This window comes from Bos indicus x Bos taurus, chromosome 9, assembly GCF_003369695.1.
Source record: "Bos indicus x Bos taurus breed Angus x Brahman F1 hybrid chromosome 9, Bos_hybrid_MaternalHap_v2.0, whole genome shotgun sequence".
Classification (NCBI taxonomy): domain Eukaryota; kingdom Metazoa; phylum Chordata; class Mammalia; order Artiodactyla; family Bovidae; genus Bos; species Bos indicus x Bos taurus.
Window position 1 is genome coordinate 45202223 of NC_040084.1, and position 9950 is coordinate 45212172.

At 40.3% G+C, this 9950-nt stretch overlaps 1 pseudogene; it reads right to left on the reverse strand.

Annotated features, from left to right (window-relative positions):
- Nucleotides 1-5025: 5025 nt before the first annotated feature.
- LOC113898793 lies at nt 5026-9640 on the reverse strand (annotated as a pseudogene).
- Between the last annotated feature and the right edge of the window lie 310 nt (nt 9641-9950).

Below are 9950 nucleotides of genomic sequence, written 5' to 3' on the forward strand. Positions count from 1 at the left end.
CTTTTTAGTCATTATTCATTTTTCTACAAGGTATTTTTATTTATACATAACCATTCCACATGTAAATTTCTGGTACTAAAATTTTATTTTCTGAAATATTAAAGCTGCTTAATTTTCTGAACTTTAATCTTAAAGTTATTGAAATGAAACAAGTTTAAAACAGGATAGAGGACATAATGTACCAAGTAGAATTTTCAGAGATACGAGTTTGGTATATACTTTTACATAGCATCAACAAAGCATTCCAATAGTTTTGGTCATTTGTAGTTATTATCAGAAGTAAATCAAGATATTCAGCTGCCCAGTGTACCCCCATTTAAAAAAAATTTTTGGCCGCACCAAGTGCCTTGCAGGGTCTTAGTTCTTAGGCAAGGGACGGAACCCAGCGCCCTCGGCAGTGGAAGCACAGAGTCCTAACCATTGGACTGCCAGGGGATTCCCTGTACCCCCATTTTGAAAGTGCATGACTAAAATCATGGGTGGTAGCAAGAACGGCAGAGACCAAGCTGCCTGGAGCCCATTCTCTAGTGCAGATGATCAGTTGTAACAGACCCTGTGGTCCCTCAGTTCAGTTGAGTTGCTCAGGAGATATGGATTCAGGATTGGGAAGATCCCCTGGAGAAGGAAATGGCACCCCACTCCAGTATTATTGCCTGGGAAATCCCATGGACAGAAAAACCCAGTGGGCTACAGTCCATGGGGTCACAAAAGAGCCCGACATGACTTAGTGACTAAAAATAAAAACAACCTGGATTCTTAATCAGGGCAAGAGGGCTCTGAAGTATGAGAGAGAGAGGAGTCTATGTTGGAAGTCAAATTTGCTGCAAAGGAACAAAAATGATGGGATGAAAAAGGATCAGGAAAGAAAGGAGGGAGGAAGGGAGGGAGGGAAAGGAAGGAAAGAAGGGAAAACGAAAATGGTTAACCAATCAGTGTCACACTGACCTGATTTCTCAACTAAAGTCTTTGGGGTTTTGTTTGTTGTCATTGTTATTTGTTTTTATTGAAGTATAGTTGATTTACAATGTCCTGTTAATTTCAGATGTACAGTACAATCATTCATATGTATGTGTACATATATATGCATGTATGTATATGTACTCTTTTTCAGATCTTTTCCCTTATTGATTATTATAAAATCTATAGAGGTTAGGGCTTCCTAATGGCTCAGTGGTAAAGAATCCGCTTGCCAAAGCAGGAGACAAAGGTTTTATCCCTGGTCTGGTAAGATCCCACATGCATAGGGCAACTAAGCCTGTGCGCGACAACTACTGAGCCTGTGCTCTAGAGCCTGGGAGCTGCAACTACTGACCCAGGTGCTACAGCTCCTGAAGCCCGCACACCCTAAAGCTCTTGTGTGTTCTGCAACAGGAGAGGCCACCCCAATGAGAAGCCTGTTCTCTGCAACTAGAGTAGCCCCAGCTCTCTGCAACTAGAGAAAAGCCTGTGCAGCAACAATGACCCAGCACAGCCAAATAAATAATTCTTCTTTTAATATTAAGGTTAGTTCCCTGTGCTATACCCATTGTTGGTTACCCATTTTATATATATAGTAGTGTGTGTATTTAACCAAATTTTGACTTATCCTTCAAGTAGAGAAAAAGCCAATACCCAAGGACATTCCACTGAATAAGAACAATAAAATACTCTTCACAATTTGGCATACCTGGACAGTGGTGGAGTTTCTTTTTTTAACATAAAGCTTCTTTCAGCCAGAAGCTTTTAACCCCACCCACGCCTCCACCCTTAGGCAACAAGGGGACTGGTTGATTATAGGATAAAAAGCATCAAAATGAAACCTCTACCTTTGTATTCTAAGGTAGTGATTCAGAGGTCCCCAAGTGAGTAAAGACATGCATTAAGATGATTCTACCACACTATTTTTTCAGCAAATTGCAAGAAACACTCCTATGAAACCTGTGCAAAAATGCTAGAACAAAACCAGAATGGACTAGAGGATGAAGAGCACACTTTGGAAGAACAAAATTTTACAAAATTTCTTTGATTCTAGATTAAAGAAAATAAGGACTCTACAAAGCAAGAAAAGAATGTCAAATAACCCAAATTCTATCTCTAACTGTCTATATAGTATTTACTAAAACAAGTAAACAAAAGCACTCTAAGAATTTATTTTTTCATCTTTAAAATGTAAAGGAAAACATATGATCAAGTTGTGTAGGAAAGACCTGCCGATATACATTAAACACAGAATTAAGTTCAAATAACTCTGGTAATTATACTTAGAAGGCAGAATCTAAATCTTAAAATCACTAAAAGAAAATCTTGGTGTATAACAATAATTTAACTAATAGTCTGGGACAAAATTCTCAGAGCATGCAAACAAAATGGTGAGGCTGGGGAAAATGGAAAGCAGGATTAGTGCCTTATTTTCCTTCTCTGTCATAAGACATGCTCAATAGAAACGTTAATTCTGTGGTATGATTTTTGCCATATTTTTATTTTTAAATGAGAAAAGCCCTTTTCATTTTCTTAAAACTAAATTCAGGTGATGCAACAGACTAGCTGTATTATAGAGCCTCGCATATTGTAGAACTGTTACAGAAGAGATCTCTGAGGCTATCTATGAAAATATCTAATGGCCTAACACATTCTATTGTTTCATTTCAGACTCGGAGCAAAATGATGCCAGTCAGCTGAGCCAAGTGTGTACATTCCTCACTCAACCCCAGACAGCTTAATAATGGTTCATTAAGCAGCTAATTAGACTTGCAGTACTTTCAGCCAGGCTCACAGACCCCGCCCAGTCGACACACCTTTGCCATGCTCCTTTCTCTTGGTGCTTCTCACTTGGTTTTGCTGTTTAGAAGTAGCCCAAGAGGGATTTTTATATTCTAGGAAAAACAAGCAAACAACTTTCGTATTTTAAGCATTCTGTTGGTGCAGTGATTTTTGGTTTGTTTTGTTGACTGTGCAGCAAAAGAGGTGCACTAGGGAACTCAGTGATTCCATGACCTAAATCTAAAAGAAGAGACTGAAAATAGTTGGGCAGGTGCCAAAAAGCTACACAGGCAGCACGTGTGCAGGACCATAACTAGTGTGGTTCTTTCATGAAGAACATCTTGCTCTCATGACCTGAAGGAAATCCCAAAGACAGATTCAGACTCCACTTATTTGATTGAGATGATTCGGTATTGCTTGTGGAGAATCCTTGCACTTAGAATTTTGTCCTGGCAAAGGTCAGTTTGTGAACCTCCAGGGTCTGCAAACTGGTCACTTAAATTGAGATTTTGTTCTTGTTTTGAGAATTGTCATAATTGAATTTATTATTTTCTAAATATAGTATTTTATGTATTTCAAGCAAACATTTTATTTACCAATTATCTTTTTTCATCAATCATAATAAAGAAAAAAAATGACACGGACCTCAGAACTGTGGGCGGGATTGCCGTTCATAAGTGCTGACATCTAGTGGTTACACTTTAATAAAGTTCTTTATTAAAGTATTATCCAGGAATTCTTTTCTGCGAGTTCTATCTTAAGTGATTTATTTATTTATTGTCTAAAAGACAATTAATGGTACACATTTTGTTTACACTTTTGTACATTATCTTAATGTGAGTGGGACCGCTTTTATACTTTTTATTTTTTAGCTATTTTTTTAACCAAAGCAAAATAACCTATGTAGTACAAAGTGTTAAAATACAGCATTAAAAAACAGAGTTAAAAAACAGAGATACTAATTCTAATTGGGGCTTTCCTGATGGCTCAGTGGTAAAGAATCCACCTGCAGTGCAGGAGACGAGGGGCCTCAGGTTCAAATCTCTAGGTCAGGAAGATCCTCTGGAGGAGGGCTTGGCAACCCACTCCAGTATTCTTGCCTGAAAAATCCCACAGACAGAAGAACCTGCTGAGCTACAGTACACGGGATCACAAAGCATTGGATGCGACTGAAGTGACTGAGCATGACAATTCTAATTAGGAATGTAATTATCATGGTTTTTTTTTTTATAATCCACAACTTTGTCTAGAAAATCACACAAACAGATCACTGATTTGAAAGAAATGCATAAATTTGTAGCAAGGCTTTGTAGTTACAAAAAACAAACAAAATTACCAAAGAATGCACAGATTAATGTTTATTTCACCTTTGTGTCATATTTCTGTACGCTTCACTAATGTTACATACAGAAAAAAAAAAAAGAAAAGCAAAACAAATGAAAAACTGAAACCACTAATGTTATCACTAACATTAACATTATCACTAACATTAACCATCACTAACATGTTATCACTAATCACTAATGTTATCATTAGAATCATCAATGTTGTCAAGTAGGGAAACAAAATCTAGCAGCCATCAGCAAGAGTACAACACAGACAATTCTGTAAAAAGAAACAGAACTGCTAGAAAACTGTGCATCATATTCCTTCAAACTAGCAAAATGTGCTCCTGCATACAATGGAATATAAACAGAATTGTTCTCTTGTAAGGCACAGAAATGCAAATTCTTTTTTTTTTTTTTACTATTGTAGATGAATCAAATGTGTTTGTAATGGTTAATTAAGCTATTACAGAATGGGCCAGGAACATTATGGATTCTGGAGATGATGCCTACTCGAATTCTTGAAGGACAGTGGACCTAGTGATGTAGACCTAGTGAAAGTCGCTCAGTTGTGTCCCACTCCTTGTGACTCCATGGACTATACAGTCCATGGACTTCTCCAGGCCAGAATACTGGAGTGGGTAGCCTATCTATTCTCCAGGGGATCTTCCCCACCCAGGAATTGAACTGGGGTCTCCTCATTGCAGGCAAATTCTTTACCAACTGAGCTATCAGGGAAGCCCCAGTGGACAGTGGACACTCTAGCCAAAAATTTAAAAAAAAAATATAAACACAGAAATACAGGATAAAGGTAACTGAGGCTTCCCTTATTTCTTAACATCATTTAGATGGAAATCAAATTTAAATGCCATCCAATGTGCTTTTGAATAGGCTTTGGTTCAGCTCCCAAATATTGATTGCTTGACACAGTCTCCTATGAGAATACTCAGAAGGTGTCGTCTTAAACAACACACCTACTTTTTACGGTGGAGCCACTCTTAGTAGCTGTGCCTTCATGGGACAGCTATCTTTGGAGGAAGTTCTAACCTTTCCTTGTCTCAGTTCAGTTCAGTTGCTCAGTCATGTCCAACTCTTTGCGACTCCATGAACTGCAGCACGCCAGGCTTCCCTGTCCATCTCCAACTCCTGGAGTCCACCCACACCCATGTCCATTGAGTCACTGATGCCATCCAACCATCTCATCCTCTGTTGTCCCCTTCTCCTGTCCTCAATCTTTCCCAGCATCAGGGTCTTTTCAAATGAGTCAGCTCTTCGCATCAAGTGGCCAAAGTATTGGAGCTTCAGCTTCAACATCAGTCCTTCCAATGAACACCCAGGACTGATCTCCTTTAAGATGGACTGGTTAGATCTCCTTGCAGTCCAAGGGACTCTCAAGAGTCTTCTCCAACACCACAGTTCAAAAGCATCAATTCTTCTGTGCTCAGTCTTCTTTATAGTCCAGTTCTCACATCCATACATGACCACTGGAAAAATCATAGCCTTGACTGCTGTGACTCCATGAACAGCACCCACCAGGCTTCCCTGTCCCTGGGATTCTCCAGGCAAGAACACTGGAGTGGGTTGCGATTTCCTTCCCCAATGCGTGAAAGTGAAGTTGCTCAGTTGTGTCCGACTCTCAGCGACCCCGTGGTCTGCAGCCTACGAGGCTCCCCCATCCCTGGGATTTTCCAGGCAAGAATACCAAAGTGGGTAGCCATTTCCTTCTCCAATAGCCTTGACTAGATGGACCTTTGTTGACAAAGTAATGTCTCTGCTTTTTAATATGCTGTCTAGGTTGGTCATAACTTTCCTTCCAAGGAGTAAGCGTCTTTTAATTTCATCACTGCAGTCACCATCTGCAGTGATTTTGGAGCCCCCCCAAAAAAGTCTGACACTGTTTCCACCGTTTCCCCATCTATTTGCCATGAACTGATGGTACCGGATGCCATGATCTTAGTTTTCTGAATGTTGAGTTTTAAGCCAGCTTTTTCACTCTCCTCTTTAACTTTCATCAAGAGGCTCTTTAGTTCTTCACTTTCTGCCATAAGGGTGGTGTCATCTGCATATCTGAGGTTATTGATATTTCTCCCAGCAATCTTGATTCCAGCTTGTGCTTCATCCAGCCCAGCATTTCTCATGATGTACTCTGCATATAAGTTAAATAAGCAGGGTGACAATATACAATCTTGATGTGCTCCTTTTCCTATTTGGAACCAGTCTGTTGTTCCATGTCCAGTTCTAACTGTTGCTTCCTGACCTGCATACAGACTTCTCAAGAGGCAGGTCAGGTGATCTGGTATTCCCATCTCTTCAAGAATTTTCCACAGTTTATTGTGATCCACCCAGTCAAAGGCTTTGGCATAGTCAAGAAAGCAGAGATAGATGTTTTTCTGGAACTCTCCTGCTTTTTTGATGATCCAGCGGATGTTGGCAATTTGATCTCTGGTTCCTCTGTCTTTTCTAAAACCAGCTTGAACATCTGGAAGTTCATGGTTCATGTATTACTGAAGCCTGGCTTGGAGAATTCTGAGCATTACTTTACTAGCGTGTGAGATGAGTACAATTGTGCAGTAGTTTGAGCATTCTTTAGCATTGCCTTTCTTTGGGGTTGGAATGAAAACTGACCTTTTCCAGTCCTGTGGCCACTGCTGAGTTTTCCAAATTTGCTGACATATTGAGTGCAGCACTTTCACAGCATCATCTTTCAGGATTTGAAATAGCTCAACTGGAATTCCATCACCTCCACTAGATTTGTTCATAGTGATGCTTCCTAAGGCCCACTTGACTTCACATTCCAGGATGTCTGGCTCTAGGTAAGTATGAGTGATCACACCATCATGATTATCTGGGTCATTAAGATCTTTTTTGTACAGTTCTTCTGTGTATTCTTGCCACCTCTTCTTAACATCTTCTGCTTTTGTTAGGTTCCTACCATTTCTGTCCTTTATTAAGCCCATCTTTGCATGAAATGTTCCCTTGGTATCTCTAATTTTCTTAAAGAAATCTCTAGTCTTTCTCATTCTATTGTTTTCCTCTATTTCTTTGCATTGATCACTGAGGAAGGCTTTCTTATCTTTCCTTGCTATCCTTTGGAACTCTGCATTCAAATGGGTATATCTTTCCTTTTTTCTTTTCTCAGCTCTTTTTAAGGCCTCCTCAGACAGCCATGTTGCTTTTTTGCATTTGTTTTTCTTGGGCATATGCCGGGGTCCAGCCCCAGTGGATCCAGGGAAATTCGAAGGAGAAACGGCTTCGGCGATCAGGATATGATAGCTTTAATTAAATATTAATTAGAGTTATAAAGAGTAATAGAATAAGGATAGCTCATCGAGAAAATTCAGTGGAGAAAAGAGGCTGAATAACTTGGTTTACGTGGAAAGCCAATAAAATTCCAAAATAAGGAATTTACATCACCTATGTAGGCCACAGGCGTCCTCCCGTTCTCCCAAAGGAGAGGAGACACTAAGGCCTCCCCAGTCAGATCTTAGAAGCCCAGGCATAATTAGTAGGCTTGACGAGCCTCCACGTTCCAGATGGGGATTCAGCCAGAAGGTGAGAGAAAGAACGACATGGGGAGACCAGTCTTTCAAGGAACTGATCCCATTTTTTATTTTTCCAGGGTCTGTTTTTATACACTGAGATGTTATACAAAAGTCACGCGGGGTCAGCAGTCCTGACTTCTATTAAAGTCAGGTGCTTCATACAAATGTATACAGAGGTCTTAGGGGTGTTACATCATCTTCTGGCCAGGGGGCATGCTGACAACTTATGACCCTCTCCTTGTGACAGCAGTCAGTCAACCAGAACACTTATTTCTCCAGGGGTGATTATTCTTAAAACAAATGCCACCTTCCGAAGGCACCAGATAAAGTTACATTCTTATAGGGTGAGGGTGTAGTGGGTTTTAATTAAGGAAAGAATTTGCTTAGCCTAAGGTCTAACGTGATTAATATCAAAGGTTAATACTTATTTCTTCTATATATTCATTAATGTGTATAAAGGCAGGGGATATGGAGACTTAGCAGTAAACATTGGCTCAACAAATGAAAAATCCTTCACCAATACAATTTCTAATCAGCCCACTATACTACACTAATAATTTTCTAACTTCTCAAAAGAATCTGTTTTTAGAAGGTTTAAAGCATCTCGTGCCTCTCACGGTTGGGAGGCTGTGAACAATCACATGTGGCCAGACAAGCCTGTCAGGCGAGCTAGAGAACCTTCAGAGGAGTTTGTAGATTGAAACACTCCTATCACACCCAGGAATTATTATTAACTGGAGCTCTAAGTTAACTCCTTCTCCGAAAGAGGTGGTGGGGGACAGCCCCCCGTAAAGTCAGAGGTGTAGGTGAGAGCACAAAGTAGTAAAGTAGGCAGTCTCTGGTTTTGGGGGTAGATGCTCAAGAATTTCCAGGAGGACTCCTGAGGCTCAATCCCGCCTTTCCGTATGTTGAACCTCCTTCCTCATGACCTTTGCCACAGGCGGAGGTCCTCATGCTGGCTCCTGGCAGGCATGGTCTTGATTCCTGTCTCCTGTACAATGTCATGAACCTCCATCCATAGTTCATCAGGGACTCTGTCTATCAGATCTAGTCCCTTAAATCTATTTCTCACTTCCACTGTATAGTCATAATGGATTTGATTTAGGTCATACTTGAATGGTCTAGTGGTTTTCCCTAGTTTCTTCAATTTCAGTCTGCATTTGGCAATAAGGAGTTCATGATCTGAGCCACAGTCAGCTCCCGGTCTTGTTTCTGCTGACTGTATAGAGCTTCTCCATCCTTGGCTGCAAAGAATATAATCAATCTGATTGTCTACCCTCCCTATTATGTGTAACAGTGTCTCTCTTTTCACAGTCAAGAGTCCATATTGCTATTTTATCAGCTTTAGCTCTAACATTAACAGCAGCACCACATATATTATCACTTTGAAAAGTGAAAGTGAAGTCGCTCAGTCGTGCCCAACTCTTTGTGACCCCATGGATAGTAGCCTGCACCAAGCTCCAACATTCATGGGATTTTCAAGGCAAGAGTACTGGAGTGGGTTGCCATTTCCTTCTCCAGGGAATCTTCCCAACCCAGGGATCGAACCCAGGTCTCTCACATTGTAGACAGATGCTTTACCGTCTGAGCCACCAGGGAAGTCAGTAATCATCAAAAGATTCTTCAATAAGGTACAGCAGCATCTGTAGCCAAAAGCGATTGAGATCACTTCACCTCTGCTGTTTGTTCAGTGTAATTAGCCATCATCCTCCTTGTTTGTTTTTCTCATCTTTCCACATAGGCTTAATTCCATCCTTAAAAAGTGAGTATTCACAGCTGGACATTAAATTACTAGGCAACTGGATATGGTTGTACAGAGCCCAAAAGCCTTCAAGAGTATCAAACTTAGAGATCAGCTGAAGGTTTGCTTTTGCCAAGTTTTGCTTTTATCATTTTTAAAAAGCCAGAGTGCCCATCTGTTCTGTAAGGGATGTTTCATATATTGTTCTGGATTAGCCACCTCCTGATAGATTTCTCTTTTCTCTGCAGGTAGGAATTAGGAGTAGAGGTGGTTTCCGGTTCCACAGTCACCATCTTAGATCCCTCTCCATAATAAGTTATTTTAAAAGTACTTCAAAGCATGGGTTATTTTATTTCTCCTTATAAAACTCTGTATTTCAAATGCTTTGGTTAAGAAAAACCAGTCTAAAACTTTGAAACTAAACACAGGCTTTTCAATCTTCTCCCCCATGCAACTATGCCCTTCACAGTATGGTGCTTTCTCTTCATAACATCCTGCTCGATGCAGTGATTTTCAGGAGGGTCATGGAGGAGAGGTGATGAGTCCTAGGGTGCAGGTGAGGAGTTTCCTGAACCTCTTGAAACACTAGTTTTAAGTCAGTCT